The 20,177-nt window shown below is 43.6% G+C and overlaps 1 long non-coding RNA gene across 1 annotated transcript; it reads right to left on the bottom strand.

The window, feature by feature from the left end:
• Window positions 1-373: 373 nt before the first annotated feature.
• LOC123592546 lies at window positions 374-19,954 on the bottom strand. The gene is made up of 4 exons (XR_006709829.1): window positions 19,461-19,954; window positions 19,170-19,298; window positions 1,315-1,520; window positions 374-447 (listed from the first exon to the last, which is right to left on the bottom strand). It is a non-coding gene; the product is annotated as an uncharacterized LOC123592546 (long non-coding RNA).
• Between the last annotated feature and the right edge of the window lie 223 nt (window positions 19,955-20,177).

The following is a 20,177-nucleotide window of genomic DNA, read 5'->3' as shown; positions in this document are numbered from 1 at the left end:
ACCTCCTTGGCTCTGCACCCATAATCCTTCTCTAGCTTCTCAGAATCTTTCCTGAGTTTCTCCCTCTGCAGTAATTCTCTGTCCCCATGAGTGCTGGTTGCCCTTTGATTTGCCTGTTTCTTGGTGATCTGATAAGATAAACTTTCCCATAATTTGCCCCGTCTTAGAATTCTCTTTCTCCATGGACTGTTGCTGAGGCTGGTACCAGCTCAACATGTTTCAGGACATGTCCCCATATTTTAGCTTCTCTGTGTCATCCGTCCTATTAGATGGTTAGTGTCCTTCCATACTCTTGGAAAAGTTCCTTCAATCACCACTGTTATCTGTTGTGAACATATTAAGTGAGATCCCATTAAGTGTGAGCAATACCTACCTTCAATAATCTGGGCTTGGTACAGTCAGGAGGCATCAAGGAGGCAAAATGCTATCAGCCTCTTCTTTTGGGAGCTTACAGGGAAAGGGAAAAGGAAAGTAATGATCTTCCACTTACAATCCTTTTGCAACAGTGTAAAACTTACACATGGGTGTTGGGGCAGAGCAAGACCTGGGTGGGAGTTGTCATACAAAAAGAATGACTCAGTCATTATGAACGTACGGTTAATTAGGGAGAGCTTTATAGGCATGTGACCCTCCCCACATCTTACTCTGCTTCCAGGTCAGAAGAATAAGTTAGGTTCAGACTTAATTGCTCCAGACTTAAGCATTTGGTCTTATTGGCTGAAATATGTCAGTAGGCTTTGTAGAAAGTCAACCTGTCAAGCATGCAAAGATCCTTTTTTTTTTAATTGAAGTGTGGTTGACAGACAATGCTGTTATTAGTATCAGGTATACAACACAGTGATTAAACAAGTCTACCAAAATGGAGTAGCCATCTCCCCGATGCCAGAACTCAAGAAAATCTAGGACCCCTCATTTTTAAATGTTAGCACTTAAGGGATAGAACAGCTGTTACCCAGAGGGGCATGGCCCAACATAACCCTGAGAGTGCTTAGGACCAACAATAACAGTGCAAGGAGGGCCACAATGATGATCGATGAGGGAAGATGGCTGGGTGTGCCACATGTCAGTCAAGAGGGAAGCACAAAAAGACCCTCTGTTCCTAGGTCAAGATGGCAGCTGGAGCTCACACTGAAACTCTTACCTGTACTTCCCAACTCCCGCAAAGTTATTTTCATCCATGAGTGGTTGCTAAAATAGGTGTTTCTGTTGGGGTATGCGATGAGGGGTCACACCGCCTATTCCACCATCTTGCTGATGTCAACCCAGATTAGCTCACCAAAAAGACACAGAGAGAAGGACATTGAGTTTTCAAACCTGTTTTCTAGAGTATCAAATGAATCAGGCATCAGATGAAAGTTATGGCGGAAGCAGCCATCGCAGGGAGCTATGCTATTGTTTCTTCGTACACTGTTCAGGAACTGGAGGGCCAATCCCCTTGGGAATTTTCCACCATCATATTTAAATTCTTAGTTGTTTTTTAATAGTTCCTTATCTCATTGCCCATCAGCACATTCTTGGGTCTGAAAACAAATTGAGCTGATTAAAGGAAAGGAAATAAATCTGCAACGAGCACCACAGAATAATACTCCAAATGCAGGCAAATGTGAATTAAGATTACTCTGTAGATCATATGTACCACGTTTCCTTCCAAGAGTTAAAAGTATATGCGAGGAAACTCTGCTTGTGCATCAAATGCAGTGAGGACTCTTCTTTGGCATTCAGCTGGACAGGAGAAATGGGTCCCAGATTGATTTTCTGTTCACTGTAACAAATCACTACAAATTTAGTGGCTTCAAAACAGCACAAGTTTTGGAGGTCAGAAGACTGACACAGGGCCCACTGGGCCAAAACCAAGTGAACCCCAAGTCTGTCAATTTATTCAGATAATCTTCTATGTCCTTCCTTAGAGTTTTTAAGTTTTCTCCTTAGTAATGTTTTTTATTTATTTTTGAGAAAGAGTGAGCAAGCAGGGGAGGAGCAGAGGGAGACAGAGGATCCCAAGCAGGCTCTGTGCTGACAACAGAGAGCCTGATGTGGGGCTCGAACTCACGAATTGTGTGATCATGCCGTGAGCCAAAGTCAGAGGCTTAACCGACTGAGCCACCCAGGCGCCCTTCTCCTTAGTAATTTTCTAATTTTTTGTGTGTTCTTGGTTGTTGGTTCCCATATACTTTCACTGTTTGTTTTGTTTTCTGGGTTTTTTAGCCATTAGTTATTATCATGAGTTTTTGCTGGTATAGAGAAATGTTATTGATTTTTGTAAGTTGATCTCTTTAGCAACCTTGATGGCATTTTTTTATTACAATAAAATCAATCTAATACTTTGTGGATTCTGTTGGTTTTATAGATATGGTCATATTATCTGCAAATACATGTTAATGTAGGTCTTCCAATCCTTACACGTCTCTTTCTCTTTTCTCCCTGTAACATTAGCCAGAACCTCAGGAATACTTTAAACATTGAAACCACACTTTCTTTACTAGGGGTTGGCAAACTGTAGCCCACAGGCCAATCCTTCCCTCTGCCTATTTTTGGATAGCCCGTGAGCCAAGAACATTTGCAATCCATGTGATATTAGAAACACTAATTTTCAACCCCAATTAAGCAAAATGTTATTCCCTCCTCCAATTACATTCTTCTAATAGACCTATATTAAAATAAATTATACTCAATATATTTTAAATTTCATCAGAAATATGAAAATATGTTTTCTGTGTTATTATATTGGTACCTACGTAATATTTTTGATTTTCACCTCTTGGCCTGCAAAGCCTAAAATATTTATTATGTGGTCTTTTAGAGAAAGAAGTTTGCCGGTCCTCTTTTCTATACATGGCCTCTTTCCCCCCCGCCAAATAAACAGGTTTGCCAAACTGAACCCCTCAGAGTGCTTTCAGTAAGATGGGCATTCGATTATACATGACTGTGGGATGAAAGAGATATTTATAAGCTGTCCCATTACTGCTCTTCTTCAAATATCATGACTTACTTAAACCTGAATGGAGGAAATTTAGATAAATGTCAAATAAACTCCCAGAGTAAATATCAAACTAGGACACCCTGAGGTTATTTGGGGATTTCAAGGACAAGGATAAAGATTCCAAATCTCTATTCGTGGCTTAGAGGACTTTGTCATTTGATTTCTCCTGTCCCAGAACTTTAGTTGAAACTGTCTGTTCCTGGAAGCAAGCCCATTAAGATACTAGCTGTTGTTAAAAATTAGCATTTCAGAAACACTGTTCTGTTGGTTTCAAGAAATTTATGATGGATATGTTTTGGTTATTAGAATAGACAATTTTGGTAAAGAAAGAGGGCTGGAATGCCAGATTGTTCAGGAGAGCCTGGCCAGGAAATAAGACCTGGTCAATAGCACAGACAACGATTATCCAGCTGCCAGGATTCCCACAACCTAACATAGCTACCTTCATTCTCCATGTTTCTGTCAAGGCTGAATTAGTTATGCACATAATTTTTTTTTAATTTTTTTTTAACGTTTATTTTTGAGACAGAGACAGAGCATGAATGGGGGGAGGGTCAGAGAGAGGGAGACACAGAATCCAAAACAGGCTCCAGGCTCTGAGCTGTCAGCACAGAGCCCGACGCGGGGCTCGAACTCACGGACTGTGAGATCGTGACCTGAGCCGAAGTTGGCCGCTCAACCGACTGAGCCACCCAGGCGCCCCAGTTATGCACATAATTTTTTGCATTTTCTAGAGATTTATGTCAATGCTGTCACCGGTATGTATGCTTCTTTTGTTGTTCTGGCTAATTTCAGCTGGCGTAATTATTTTGAGGCTCATTGATTTTGTGCTTGTCAGTAGTCTGTTCCTTTTTATTGCTGAATAGTGTCCTGTTTTACAATGTACTAAAATTTTTAATCTAGTCATCTGTTAGTGGACACTTGGCTTTAATAACTAAAGCACAATGAACATTCACGTATAAGTCTATCTATGGACATGCTTCTTTTGGGTCATACCTAGGAGCGGAATAGCTGGGCCATTTACTAGGTGTGTGTTTAAGTTTTTAAAGAAATTGACAGACTCTAGAGTGGCTGCATCATTTTACATTTCCATCAGCAGTGTATGAGATTTCCAGTTCTTCCATATCCTCACCAACACCTGGTATTTTAACGTTTATTTTTGAGAGAGACAGAACGCTAGTGGGGAAGGGCCAGAGAGAGAGGGAGACACAGAATCCGAAGCAGGCTTCAGGCTCTGAGCTGTCAGCATAGAGCCTGACACAGGGCTAGATCTCACGAACTGTGTGACTCTGACCTGAAGTCAGAAATTTAGCCAACTGGGCCACCCAGGCGCCCCCACTTGGTATTTTAGGTAGGAAAAATTAATAATGTGTTACACAGAACCCCAAACTTCCCAATGTTCCCTAAAATCCAAGGAAAACACATGAAGTGCCTATATGGAAATGAAACTGGTAACCAAAGGGTTAACAGATGTACTAAGTACCTTTGCAACTTATTACCCAGACCTTTTTTTTTTTTTTCTCCTTTGCCTTTAAATATCCCTGACTACAGGAAAGAATATCCAATGGAAAGAAGATGGTCTCTTTAGCAAGTGGTGCTGGGAGAACTGGATAGCAACATGAAGGGGAATGAAACTGGACCACTCTCTTACACCATATACAAAAATAAACTCAAAATGGATGAAAGACCTAAATGTGAGACAGGAACCATCAAAACCCTAGAGGACAAAACAGGCAACAATCTCTTTGACCTCAGCTGCAGCAATTTCTTACTCCACATGTCTCCCAAGGCAAGGAATATAAAAGCAAAAATGAACTATTGGGACCTCATCAAGATAAAAAGCTTCTGCACAGCAAAGGAAACAGTCAGCAAAACTAAAAGCAACCAACGGAATGAGAGAAGATATTTGCAAAAGACATACCGGATAAAGGGTTAGTATTCAAAATCTATAAAGAACTTACCAAACTCAACACCTAAAAAAAAATAACCCAGTGAAGAAATGGGTACAAGACATGAATAGACACATTTCCAAAGAAAACATCCAGATGGCCAACAGACACATGAAAAGATGCTCAACAGCACTCACCATCAGAAATACAAATCAAAACCACAATGAGATACCACCTCACACTGGTCAGAATGGCTAAAATGAACAACCCAGGCAATAACAGATGGTGGTGAGGATGTGGAGAAATGGGAACCCTCTTGCACTGTTGGTGGGAATGCAAACTGGTACATCCACTCCGGAAAACAGCATGGAGTTTCCTCAAAAAATTAAAAATAGAATTACCCTACAACCCAGCAATAGCACTACTAGGAATTTATCTAAAGGATATAGGAGTGCTGATTCATAGGGGCACATGTACCCCAATGTTTATAGCAGCACTTTCAACAATAGCCAAATTATGGGAAGAGCCCAAATGTCCATCAACTGATGAACGGATAAAGAAGATGTGGTTTATAGACACAATGGAATATCACTTGGCAACGAGAAAGAATGAAATCTTGCCATTTGCAACAGTGTGGATGGAACTGGAGGGTATTATGCTAAGTGAAATAAACCAGTCAGAGAAAGACATGTTTTCACTCCTATGTGGAATTTGAGAAACTTAACAGAAGACCATGGGAGAAGGGAAGGGAAAAAATAGTCTCAAAGAAAGAGGGAGGCAAACCATAAGAGACTCTTAAATGCAGAGAACAAACTGAGGGTTGATGGGGCGGTGGGGGGGGGGGGTGCGGGGAGGGGATAGAGGGGAAAATGGATGATGGGCATTGAGTAGGGCATTTGTTGGGATGAGCACTGGGTGTTGTATGTAAGTGATGAATCATGGGAATCTACTCTCGAAGCCAAGAGTACGCTGTATATACTGTATGTTTGCTAGCTTGACAATAAATTATACTTAAAAATAAAAAAATATTAACTAACTAGCTAGCTATCCCTGACTGTCCTGCTTCTGGGAGACAGATTTGAGGCTTGTTCTCCCATCTCCTCATTTGACTGCCTTGGTATCCCACAGTCTGGCTTTGCTGTGTGTCAGGCTCACAAAGCCAGGGTCAGTTACAAATTAGCCAAGCCAGCCACACGCTCTTTGCCAGTGGTTCATGGGTCCCCAGCTGTAACACAAGTCCCATGAGGAAGGCAAGCAGCTGCCTAGGCTCTTTGTCCTAGGGACTGTCCCCAGGACTCCACCCTGACAGAGGGCCACCGACCTTCTTTGATGCTTAATTTAATTCTTGTGGCAAAGAAACCTGTTTCTGGGTCTTTTTTAGTTTCCATTTGGCGAGTACCCCGTGAGGGTAGGTTCTCCTTCCTCCCATGCGGGTTGGCTCTCTTACCCTCTTTTTTTCTTGCTCCTTAATGGAGCAAGAAGGGGTTAACTAGAAAGCCATTTGGTTCAATTGATGAAACCCTGACTTTCAGAGAGGAACACATGAATGCTCAGAGGTACTCTGAGCTTCTTTGGTTTGTTGCCACAGCTTTTGGTATCTTTAGATAAAACCAGCCATGTTCTAACTGGAAAATGGGAAATGACAATTCATTTCCTGCCTGCAGCCCCTTTGGGCTGTATTCTCCAAAACTGGGCAATTTTTTTTTTATAACATTGTTTGACAAATATTCATTTGACTCTGGAGAAAAATGGCCAATAATGGATGTGTAAATTACACCATCTTGCGATTTTATTTTGTAAAAGGGAGATATTTGGAAATTGGGCCTTTAGGATTTTGTTTGCACCTGATTTGCATATTTGTATGTGGTCATGTATGTTGTCAGTGTGAGATATTTTCTCTAACCTTCGGTGGTATTGCTGAGATCAGCTTGTAAAAAGAGCTTTATTTCCTTGGTTTAAAGGCAAGCACTTGTAAGAATTAGCCATTGAGGCATGCTCTCCAGACTCTTAATTTGACTGCCCTTTCTTTCTGCATCCTTGAAGTCTCCAGGGTTGGCTTTGCTGCCCGTTGGGCAGATGAACGTGGGTTCAGTTACAAAACTAGTAAATTGTAATTTTGGCACGTAAAAAGCTTAAAACATTGCTTCTTCATCACCAGAAATGAACGTGGTTGCTTTGTGTTCAGTAAGACTGGGATGCTTTTCCTAGAACATCAAAGATGTGTATCCCTTTTGTTGATTCTGAAGTTCTACCAATTGTATTTGGAATATAATTCAATCTTTCCCCACAGATTAAACATGTGGGGTTTTTTCTTTTTTTTTTTTTTTTTTTTTTTTTTTTTTGCTTTTTCTCATTTAATTTACAGTGTAATGATTTCAGGAACAGAATTTAGTGATTCATCACATATAACACCCAGAGCTCATCCCAACAAGTGCCTTCCTTGATGCCCCTTGTCCATTTAGCCCATCCCCCCACCCAACACCCCTCTAGCAACCCTCAGTTTGTTCTCTGCATTTAAGAGTCTCTTATGGTTTGCCTCCCTGTTTTTATCTTATTTTTACTTGCCTTTCCTTATGTTCATCTGTTTCTTAAATTCCACAAGTGAAATCATGATATTTGTCTTTATTTTGCTTAGTTCCATCCATGTTGTTGCAAATGGCAAGATCTCATTCTTTTGATCACGGAGTAATATTCCCTTGTATATATCTATACCACATCTTCTTTACCCATTCATCAGTTAGACATTTGGGCTGTTGTTGATAGCACTGCTATAAACATTGGAGTGCATGTGCCCCTTCAAAACAGCATTTTTTTTTATCCTTTGGATAAATACCTAGTAGTGCAATTTCTGGGCTACAGGGTAGTTCTAATTTTTTGAAGGAACCTCCATACTGTTTTCCAGAGTGGCTGTACCAGTGTGCATTCCCACCAACAGTGCAAAATCATTCTCTGCATCCTCAAAAAATGTGGTTTTTAAATGTAAGTTTTCCCTAAACATTTGTCCCCAAACCCATTATTCTGATACAACTATTCCATGAACATTTGGGTATTGCAAACTAGAAGACCAGGAACATTGTCTAGTGTATGCCTTTATTTCTGGTTTTCCCCCGGGGTACATCCTAGTATCACTCTCTCCACTCACCCACCCACCCCTACACCACACGTCTTGGAGCTGGGTGTGACCATGTGGCTTGTTCGAGCAGTAATCATTAGAAGTGATGTACATCACTTTCTGGAAGGAGTTTTGAGAGCCAGTATGCATTTTATCCATCTCTTCCTTTGCCACGTTGCCAGTACTCAATAGTCACTCTATCTACCTGGTCCCAGAGGGTGATGACCCAAAGCTCCAACTTGTGATGGTGGTTTGCTTTGAGAAAGACATCTTTATGGCATTGAGCCACTGGGATTTGAAGGCTGTTATCACAGTGTAACATGGCCTACCCTGCCCAATACATGGGAGTCCATTATGGACACTCAGGTTTTGCTAGGAAAGCAAAATCCCTTTAAGTTTTCAAGTATATTGCCATGGAGTTATACCTAACATTCTCGTGTATTTTGTAGTCTTGTCTAATTATGTTATTAGGTGTGTTGCCTTTCTTAATCTAATTCTACTCTTGTGCTATCTGAATCAACCTATCGACAAAGACGAACAAACTTTTATTTTAAAGACAAAAGTTTTATTTTGTCTTTAGCCTAAGTTAGGGCAGCTGCCTGGGCACAAAGAGTGCTCCAGTGAAGGAACATTTAGTACAGGGTTATAGATGTTTTTATATAAAAAGTTACAAATGACAAAGAACATTCCAAAACGTTACAGGATTTATCTTATGTTCTTAGTATGTACAAGCCTGTATAACTAATCTTATGGGAACAAGGTTTCTTTAAAATTTTTGTGTTTTTTATTTTTGTAATATAAAATTTATTGTCAAATTGGTTTCCATTGGTGTTTTTTTTTTAAACAAAGCTGTTTCGAAGGGGTACCTGCACCCCAGTGTTTACAGCAGTGCTATCAATAGCCAAAGTGTGGAAAGAACCCAAATGTCCATCAGTTGAGGGGTGGATAATGATGTGTGTGTGTACATATATACACATATACATACATAATGGAGTATTACTTGGCAATCAAAAGGAATGGAAATCTTGCCATTTGAAAACTACATGGATGGAACTAGAGAGTATTATGCTAAGCAAAATTAGAGGAAGAAAAATATAACTTCACTCATGAATTTAAGGTACAGAACAGAAGATAACGGAGAAGCAAAAATTTAAGAACAAGAAAGGGGACAAAACGTAAGAGACTTCAAATACAGAGAACTGAGGGTTGCTGGAGGGGTTGTGGGTGGAGGGATGGGCTAAATGGGTAAGGGGCCTTAAGGAGGACACCTGTTGGGATGAGCACTGTGTTATACGTAGGGGATGAGTCACTGGAATCTACTCCTGAAATTACTGCACTATTATGCTAACTTATATGTAAATTAAGAAAAGAGGGGCACCTGGGTAGCTCAGGAACTTGATTCAAGCAGAATTTCAGGGAGAAGAAAAACCGTTTTGTTTCTGTAACTCCAGTATACCACATGCAGTAGGAAGTCCTACTGAGCACCAAAAATATGACACATAATATGCAGGAAGATTTGTAGAAAAGCACATGGATAAGAGAACCATGTTGTTATCACAAAAGAATAGGTACAAACAAAACAAAGCACAAATTTACTGTTAGAGTTCTACATCCACGTGACTCTTAGAGGTTACCTGCATTAGAAATCTTAGCCTCCACCTTCAAAATGCTTCAGCCTTCTCAGGCCACCCTCTAGATGTATTTAACAGTTTTAAGCTTAAGTTTCCAGCAACGTTCTTACTGATTCAAGGCATGTTTACAAATACATCTGTAAAATGCTTGGAGAATGTGTTAAGGGAATAGCACAATTAGCTATGTGGCCTGGAAGGCTGCTTCTATTTACAAGATTACTGCTAGGGCTCCCAGTTAAACATGGTAACTTGGACACAGGGTTACCTGTGTTCCATCCTGAAACCCCAACTATAGTGAACTTAGATGTTTGAGAGGAGAATGGAGGCAGAATCCCTTAAAAACCAAAGAATAAGAGGAGGTAATAGAAAAGAATGAAAACAGATTTGGGAGTTGGCAAGCAGAACATCAAAGGCTGTGTTAGCAAACCAGAGAGAGTCAGAATGCAGCATCTGCTGGGGAAAGAGAAAGCTAAGAAGAATTGGGATCTTTTACGCAGCACTCCGGAAAGGTCCCAGCCAGGGACAAAAGGAACATCTGGTACGAGAGATCTGAAATGCCCTATGGCACCACCCCTGCGGCAAGCCAAGAAAGGAGATGGTCCAGATTGGTACCAGGGGGAGAGTAGCAAGGGCAGGGAGGAGTAGCAAGTTTCTGGATGTATTTTGAAAGACAACCAATAGGATTTCTTGATGGTATGTGTAGGAAGAGAAAAAGAATGACATCTTAGGTTTTTGCCCAAGCAACAGGAAAAGTGGAGTTGACGCTAGTTGAAAGAAAATTACAAGTTTAAAAGAGACCAGGCGTTCACATGTAGACAAGTTTGAGATGCCTATTGGACAGACATCCAAGTGGCAATGGTGAGCCATTATCTGTTATCAGTGGTCAAGAAACTAACATGCCTTCTACCCTTCTGTCTTCCCAGTCTGTCACCCAGGCACGTGAAAAAATCCAGATGTAAGTGATCACAACACATACGGAAATGCCATTGAAGATTGGCTGCTCCCCTCCCCAAACAATATTCACTCCTCATTTCTATATTGTCTTGGCTTCTGGCAAGTTTTCCTATGAAAAATCATAATGGTTCACTGACTGGCATAGTTAAGCCAACAGGAGTCAAGACCAGATCCATTCAATTTGTACTCTATATCAGAATCTGCAATATTGTCCTCAGGTATACCCCAGGGTTCCAGCTGAAGCAAGCCCACGAAGCCATTAGTGTCCATCTACACAAGTGGCTCTTTCTTTAGGTTTCTGTATCAACTAAAGCATTAATCCACAAGGTACAGGATGTACTAACAATTGCAGTTACCTTGGCCCCCAAGGGGCAAGTCTAGGGTAATTCCCTCATCCATAACAACCCAAGCCAGAGAATTAAGGCTGACCTGGGTGCCCACTAGGACCAAGGAGGTGCTTCCTTAAACACTTCCAGGTGACCTCTTCAGGTGTAAGCCACTGTTTTAGGAGAGAGAAAAGCTGATGTGTAGCTTCCACAAAAACCATACAATCTCAGGAGAGAATATAGTGCCCTTGGAAGAGTTTAGTTTTAGGAAGTTCCCTGAACTAGGATCTACATTCTGCAGAAAGCACAGGTTGACAGCAGCTCCAACGTGGCCTCCTAGCCGATGGAAAGTCTTTGGGTCTCCGGCTCATCCATTTGGAAGGTCTTAAGACCATTTAGTTTGTCCCAGCGCTAGCTGGGTCACATCTATCTACGTCATAGAATGGTCAGAGCCATCTGACCGAGGAGGGCAGACTCAGCCAGTAAATTTCTTTCACCCATTTGGGAGGGACCTACCGTGGACTTTCCCCTACAACACAGCTGAGGACAGTTCTGAAAGACAGGTCATTAATGCCCTTCCTCCCCCCACCTGAGCTGCTTTGTTGTTCCCCGCCACCCAGTTCTTCTGTCCCATGCCAGTAGCTATAGCCACTTTCTGTCCAGTCATCCCTTACTCATTCGAGCTTTTCATCAAGAATCAGGTGAGAAACCTTTTTATAAAACTTGATACTTAAGTTGGAATCCCTTGGGCATCCCTTTCAGGGAAGAGGCTGATAAACAACCTGAAGTACTATCAGGGGCGAGACAGGCCCTGACTGCCATAGGTGGGGGTGGTCAAAGGGCTGCTGAAATCCATCTGTAAAGCAGGAGAAGGGGAAACCTCCCTTGCAATATGGCCATCCCCACTGTGGGACAAGCAGGTCAACTTACGGCTCAAGTCACAGGCTGACATTCAATAGTAGCCTCTGCATCAAGAGCAGAGTTAGGTTCAATCAGACAGTTGATCCCAGTAGGTCTCAGATGCCTGGGCATAAGCCAGTTCTGAGTGACCCAGACAGTTCAATCAGCAAGCGTAACATCTTTGATTGTTCTTCCACTTGGAGAAGTACAGCCTGCCCAGACAGCCAGGCCATTGACAACAGCCCACACGTCTGTGTTCTGCCCAATGGGGTGACCACATCTACTTCTACTGCAGGGCTGGCTCTGAGGGCGAACAGCTATACCAGCTCAGTGGACACTGCTAGGTTTCAACTTCTCTAAAACTTTATCAAGCCAGTGCGTGGTAGGCTCAGAAGATGGCTCCACTGGGCTAGGGTCTTTGGCTCAAGCTGGGGACAAACGGGGTGTGTGCAGTAACTGAAGCTTCCATAAGGAATTGTGTGCTTTTCCCCCAAGACAAGACAAGATACTGCTGGGGTCAAGACAGCAATGTTCTTAAATAGATGAGGCCATTTCTTGACAAGACTTTTGGGATTTTTCTCCCTTGTTAGTCTCAGAGTCCAAGTTAACCAACACCAGAATGGCAATTTGAGAACTGAGCATCACAAGCCCTTCACAGATCAATTATTCCAACTCACTAAGAGCTAAGAGCAGCTTTCCAAAAGGAGTCCCTCTGATGTGGCTACAAGTCTTAAAACCCCAAGGGCAAGCCCAGGTAAAATCTGTCTCCCTTTGTTAAAGGCTCTAATCTGCAGAGTCAAACTTGTTCAGTCTCAAATGCTTGAAGAATCTAAGGTGTTAGGGGTCCTTTGTTTGTGGGGTTAGGATGTAGAAGTTAGGGCAAAGATAGCCCCTTTTCCCCTTTGAGTGCTAGAGAGATGGAATATCCTGAACCCACCCATACAAACAGAAGAAATTTTACTTGGCACCCAGCCCCTCGGATTTTTTCAGATTTGTCAACCACCCCTGCTGACAGAAGTGTGTAACACTGGTCAGGGCCATGGAGACAGAGGTCTTGTTGGTTGGCAGTCAGAAGCCTATGTAGCGAGAACTTCGGACATCAGAGGGTAGATGATGAATTCTGACCCTCATACTGGCAGCAAATGGCAGTGGAGTTAGTCCTACTAGCCCTTTTCTATATAGGGCTCTTCCCCTAGCAGGCTAATCCCCTCTGGAATGGGGAAAGGCAAGCATATAACAACTCTTACAGGATGCAGCAAAAGTGGTTCTAAGAGGGACGTTTAGGGGCGCCTGGGTGGCGCAGTCGGTTAAGCGTCCGACTTCAGCCAGGTCACGATCTCGCGGTCCGGGAGTTCGAGCCCCGCGTCGGGCTCTGGGCTGATGGCTCAGAGCCTGGAGCCTGTTTCCGATTCTGTGTCTCCCTCTCTCTCTGCCCCTCCCCCGTTCATGCTCTGTCTCTCTCTGTCCCAAAAATAAATAAACGTTGAAAAAAAAAAAAATTAAAAAAAAAAAAAAAAAAGAGGGACGTTTATAGCAATACAGGTCTACCTCAACAAAAATTGCGACCTAACCTTACACCTACATCTGAAGGGCTGGTGGGGGGGGGGGGCGTATTTGGGGGGGGGGGGACACACACACACACAACCATAGGCCAATATCTCACAAATATAGATGCAAAAATCCTCAAAATTTAAGCAAACCAAATCCAAGTAAACATTTAAAAAATCCTACAGCACGATCAAGTGGGATTTATTCCTGGGATGCAAGACTGGTTCAGTTTTCACTTATCAACATGATACATTACATCAATAAGACAAAGCATGAAAACCACATGATCAAATAGATGCAGAAAAAGCATTTGACAAAGTATAACATGTATTCACGTTAAAAACTCTGCCAAGTTTAGAGAAAACATACCTCAACACAACAAAGGCCATGTATGAAAAACCCACAGTGAACATCATACTCAATAGTGAAAAACAGTTTTCCCCTAAGGTCAGGAATAAGACAAGGATGTCTACTTCTATTCAACATAGTGCTGTAAGTCCTAGCCATAGCAGTCAGACAACGTAAATCAAAGGCATCCAAATTAGCAAAGAAATAAAACTACTTGTAGATGACCTACTGTATGTAAAAAACCTTAAAGCTCCACCAAAAACCATTAGAACTGATTATTGTATTCTGTAAAGTCACAGGATATAAAATCAGTATACAGGGGCACCTGGCTGGCTCAGTCAGTAGTACATGCAACTCTTGATCTTGGGGTGGTGAATTTGAGCCCCATATGGGAGGTAGGAGGAGTTTAAAGAAAAACCATTTTAAACATCAGCGTACAGAAATTTGTATTCGTCTCCACTAATAACGAAGCAGCAGAAAGTGAAATTAAGCAGACAATCCCATTCATGGGGTGCCTGAGTGGCTCAGTTAAGCATCCAACTTCATCTCAGGTCATGATCACACAGTTTGGGAGTTAGAGCCTTGCATTGGGCTCTGACAGCTCAGAGCTGAGCTTGCTTCAGAGTCTGGGTCTCCTATCTGCCCCTCCCCCGCTCATACTCTCAAAAATAAGCATTAAAAGATGTATAAAGAAAACCATCCCATTCACAACTGCACCAAAGACAGTAAATTATTGAATAAACTTATCCAAAGAGGTGAAAGACCTGTACTCCAAAAGCTAACAGATGAAATTCAAGATGCAAAGAAATGGAAAGACATTCCATACTTGAGTTGAGAGTATCATTAAGAGGTCTATACTACACAAAACAATCTGCAGATTTAATACAATCCCTGTCAAAAATACCAACAGTATTTTTTCACAAAACTAGAACAATCCTAAAGTGTATGGAACCCTAAGATTTGTATGGAACCATAGAAGACCTCAAGTAGCCAAAGAAATCTTGGAAAAGAAAAATCAAACGAGAAGGGTCAATTCTAGATTAAGTTATAGATTATAAAGCAGTAATAATTAGAACAGTATGGAACTGGCACAAAAGTAAACAGATCAATGGAATAGGGCAGAAAAACCTAGAAATAACCCACAACTATGTGGTCAATTAATCTTTAATAAGGAGGTATGAACATACAATGGGAAAAAGTCTCAAATGGTACTGGGAAACTGGACAGCTACATGCCAAAGAATGAAACTGGACCACTCTTTCACCATGAACAAAAACTCAGTAACGGATTAAAGACCTAACTGGGAGACCTAAAACCCCAAAAATCCTTGAGAGCACAGGCAGTAATTTGACATCAGCTACAGCAATATTTTTCTAGATCAGTCTCCTAAGGCAAAAACAAAAATACAACACAACTATTGTGACTACCCCAAAATAAAGAGTTCCTGCACATTGAAGGAAAAGGAGAAGATATTTGCAAGTGATGTATCCAACAAAGAGTAACAAAAATATATAAAGAACAGCGACAACTTAACACCCAAAAAACAGTCCATTTAACAAGTGGGCAGATGTCGACATTTACTCCAAAGAGGACCTAGAGATGGCCAACAGACATGAAAATATGTTCAACCTCACTCATATGGAAAATGCAAATCAAAACCGTGAGATATCACCTCAGTCCTATCAGGATGGCAAACACACACACACACACACACACACACACACACACACACGAAGAAAGTGTTAGCAAGGATGTGGAGACAAAGGAACCATTGTGTATTTGTGGGAATACAGACTGGTGTAACAGATTTTTAACTTTTTGAGGAAGCTTCATGCAGTTTTCCAGAGCTAACTACCTTAGTTCCAGTAATTGCACTACTGGGTATTTACCCAGAGAAATAACACACACACACACACACACACACACACACACACAAATTCGAAAGGATACATACACTCCAATATTTATTGCATTATTTACAATAGCCAGGATATGTAAGGTGTCAGTGTCCATCGATGGATGAACGGATAAATATGTGGTGTGTGATTATTCAGCCATAATGAAATCTTACCATTTGCAACAACATGGCTAGAGCTACAGAGTACAATGCTATGTGAGAAGTCAGAGAAAGACAAATACCAGATGATCTCACTCATGTGGAATTTAAACAAATGAGCGAAGAAAAAAAAAAAAAAAAGACTTAACTAAAGAGAACTGATGGTTACCAGAAGCGGGGGATGGGGATGGGTCAGATAAGTGAAGGGGATTAAGCAGTACACTTATGATGAATAAAAAATGAAATTTAAACTCCCACAGTCAGATGTAGACACAACAAAGAAAGCATTTTGGGTCAGCCCAAAGGATCCCATAACCCAAGATCACATTAGTTTTTCTCCTCACCAGGACCTTGAGCCCCATCCAGGCATCCCTTCCTGCCTCGACCCAAGTAGGATGGAGACTTTGGCGCCTGTGTCCCCAGCCTGCCCCCATCCAGTATTCCCTAGATGTGGCTTTTTCCTTAGAGTGGCTGGTGGGAGGGATACAGGAGCAGCGGAGAGGGAGAGACCAGCTCTGCACCAGCAAGCAAGGCCTATGTACTGTTTCCAACAGCCCGTCAACTGCTCATAGCATCTCCCAGTGGAAGAGTGAGCCACCACCAACAGCACTATTTGGGTTTCAGGTTTCAATCCCACCTTGCACCGGTCAGTCTCCTTCACGGGTAGGCCAGAGAGAGGCTCTTAGCCCACCACCACTTGAGCCAAGAGCACTTGCTACCAGATCCCAGGGTATTTGCTTCTCCTATGCCCTAACCGAGGCTGCAAAGGGTCTTGTCCTTTCTTCCCCAGAAAGCCACGTTTCATTCAGCACCCCACTCATTATCAAAATGATCAAGAACTGTGGAGAGTCTGAGACTATCTTGCTTGCAAGCTAAGGAGACCTGCCACGTTCTACATGCTTCCCAGCAGACGGCAGGAGCTTCACATTTGGAGTCCCTTTGCCCACCCCCCCACCCCACCCCCCGCCCCAAGTACCCAGGCAGCAACGTGGAACAGGCTTAGGTTGATGCTATGCACACAGTGGCTGTCACAGGAACCCTAATCTCCGGAAACCCCACCAGTTTAAAGAGGCTGCCAACAAAATGGCGGATTTCAGCCACCTATCAAAAGAACACTTCCTTAGGAGTATTCAGGAAAAAACCAGCTTAGTTTTCAGGGACTTAAAAGTGGAATTCCGGCGAGATATGGATCTCTGCAATAGAGGTACCAGTGCCTACCAGTTCCTACTGCTCTCCTCCCACATCTTGCTAGATCCTCCAACACCAGCCCTCAGCTTGGGTCTGGCTGAAATCCAGAGCCCATTTTGTTCTCCATCAGCTCCATGCTGTGGTTCTGACAACAAGGCCTGGCCTCCTCCTTGTATAGGAGATTCCATTTTTTTCTTTGAGGATGTGGTCCCTTGACTTGCTCAGTGCTGTGGGTGGGACCTGTGGAAGCAAACTTACATCACACAGGGGATACTCCTTCCCCTTTCCCAGGGGGTGTTCTCTTGGGAAGAACCGGGGGACCTACCTTGTCCTGAGAGGAGTGCTCTCTTCCCATTCCCTCCAAATGAAGATGACTTTTTAATGGTCTTCGCGGTCCCCCATTAGTATTTAACTTCCTCAAATTCCAGGCTTGAGGCCTTCGGAGTCTGGGGTCTGTCAGGAAAGTCTGCTGGTTTGGTGAGAGCGAAGAGGGTCGCAGGGGCCTGGTATTTCGGCTGGCAGAATGGGACTGGGGGATATGGAGAAGTCTGAGTTTTAACTCAGGCCTACATTGCGCTCATTTTTCAGGAGAGGCTCTCCGATGACAAAGGCTGCCCTAGGGAATCATTGAATTCGAAGCCAATTAGGAGAGTGAAGGAGAAAAGTGGAGGTGTTTGTTAAAAGAGAAAACAATTTAAGTTTCGAGAGAGCTAAAGCAAGCACACGAGCAAGCAGAGGAGAGGCAGGGAGAGAGGATCCCAAGCAGGCTTTGCGCTGAGTGTGGAGCCTACTTGGGATTCTGTCTCTCTTCCTCTCTGCCCCTCACGTCCTCTCTCAAAATTAACTTAAAACCACCCCCCACCCCGGAAGTGAACAGGTGAAACTTGCCAAGTGCTCGACCTCAGCATACAGCCAGGCCTCATCATCCTCACACTTCCTACTTGGGTCCAGGCTCCAGGTGTTTCCCTTTGTGTCCCTGGTCCCAACCCAACGAATGGGAGAAGACAGCCTTAACTAAGTGGCTCTCCTTGGGGAGTGATTTCTGCCCCCAGGGGACGTTTGGCAATAGATACATGTTTTGGTTATTGCAGCTAGGAAGGGGATGCTACTGACATCTAGTGGGTGGAGGCCAGAGTTGTTGTGAAACATCCCAAGTGCGTAAGATAGTCCACCTGCCCCCCACAGTAAAGAATTACACAGTCCCAAGGATCAGTAGTGCCGAGGAGGAGAAACCTTGCAAGGGGTGAGTGTAAGTCTACCCTCAGATGAGCTCGGTTGGTGTTTAAGGCACAGAAATCCCTCATTCAGAAACTTCATACAGGTGCACTGAGTTTTTTAGATGTATTTTTAAAAGCTTGTTATTTTTGAGAGAAAGCATGAGGAGAGAAGCAGAGGGAGAGAGGGGGACAGAAGTTCGGAAGCAGCCTCTGCACTGACAAACCATGAGATCATGGCCTGAGCAGAAGTGGGATGCTCAACCAACCGAGCCACCCAGTTGCCCTGGGTGCACGGAACATCCCCTATTAGGCTTAAAGATAATTATTTTCCGTAATTTTCTCTGAAGCTCCACTGTCTGCCTCCAGCAGAAAATAGTCTTCCTGATTTCAAAATAGACTTTGACCCTTTCTATTTGAGATTGAATCTCTTTTGGATTAGCACCCCATGCTTTCAGGATTTCTCCCTTATTTTTGTTTTTCACTCCCTGAAGAAAATTCCTAGGGGGGGGATTGTTCTCACTTTGGGGAGACGGCAGTGACAGCCATCAAGTGCCCGCTGGCTCCTGCTGACTCTCAGAGGCATCCGGCCCCTGCTGCCCCCAATGCTAAAGCCCTTCCCAGCCCCCAGTGTCCTCTCCCCTCCGCTTCCCTGGTCTCTTCTCAGCTGCTCTTCCTAAGAGGGGGGCCAGTGCAGGTACCCCGCTCCTCTTTCTGGGAAGATTACCATTCCCAAGCAGTGAGGAATGGTCTCCCGCTCGCCCTACAACACTCCAGAGCCCAGAGGACTGCTGGGGGTGAGGGGGAGTGGGTTTCTCTCACCTCTCACCGCCCCACCTCCAGCCACCACCCCGCTCTGCTGCGGTGGCCTAGCTGGAGGCGCTTTCCGTACAGGTCACCTTCATTCTCTGCCTCTCCTCACACTCCCCCAGAAATCTGGTCTGGGGCTTCTGTTGTGACCCCACTCCTTAGTACTGGGGGGCACCACAAAGAGGTAGCTCAGGGTCACTCAGAAACACTCACCAACACAGAACGCTCTTAACATTCCCTTCCAATTCTCAGGCCAACTCACGTCCTCCTTCTGTGGATAGAAGCAGCTTTCTTCCAGGTCCTTGGTTATTTGTAAGGCAACAGACCCCTAGGCCAGGGCACCTGGGGGCGTACAGAATCCAGAACAAGTGGTCACACTCTGGCCTCAGTTCCAGACCTCCATAATTGGAAGCCCTGAGGGGAAAAGCAGCCTCTTGGGTGTTGAGCTGTGACCGTGGTAAGAGGGAGGGGAAGAAAAGGACACAAATAGGGAGGAAAAGTTACCTTGATGGTTACAGCTGACAATTGAGGGGAAGGGGGCTGGTGCTGGGATCCTGCTGACCACCGGGAGCTGTCACGTACGAACTCTGCCAGAGCTTCATACTTTTCCAAGAAAAGCCAGCAACCTGGAGATGTATGTGAAATGTCTTGGTTTTAAGTAATGCCAAGATCTTGTAGACCAAGGGAGACTGGTTTGGTGGCCTGATCTGTCCTGTGTGCTGTAGGCTGGTCTCAGCTTGCCCTCTGGCAACCACAGGGGGCACGTGGGAGGGAGAGAGAGAGATAGAGCCATTCTTCCAAACCCCGGGACAGAGCTTACCATCTGAAGTTCCCCCCAAGACAAGAATCTCACTGCCAGCAGCTTGAAGTCCATGTTCACTGTTGTCCGAACCGCCAAGACCAAGAGTTTCAACGTCCTAGCAGGGTCAGGCTTCTGTGCTTAAATACTTTCCCCCAGATGAGCCCCAAGCTGGAGTGGGGCTGGACTGCAGGCTACAGGTGAGTCAACTGACCCCAGCTGTGCAGACGGGAGGCAGCAATCCCTGATCCATGGCTGATTGGTTCAGGAGCCTTCTAGGAGCCAACCTACGAGTGAGGATGATTCTGCCTCTCTCAGTAAGATACTGGTGCACCTGGGCTTAAATTGTAAGTCCTTGTGCATGAAAAAAGGGTTTTTTTTTCCTCTTTAAGGAAAATATGTCCCATTCATATGTTAAGCCT

Source organism: Leopardus geoffroyi, chromosome D4 (assembly GCF_018350155.1).
Source record: "Leopardus geoffroyi isolate Oge1 chromosome D4, O.geoffroyi_Oge1_pat1.0, whole genome shotgun sequence".
Taxonomy (NCBI): domain Eukaryota; kingdom Metazoa; phylum Chordata; class Mammalia; order Carnivora; family Felidae; genus Leopardus; species Leopardus geoffroyi.
This window is presented reverse-complemented; position numbering and strand designations above follow the sequence as displayed.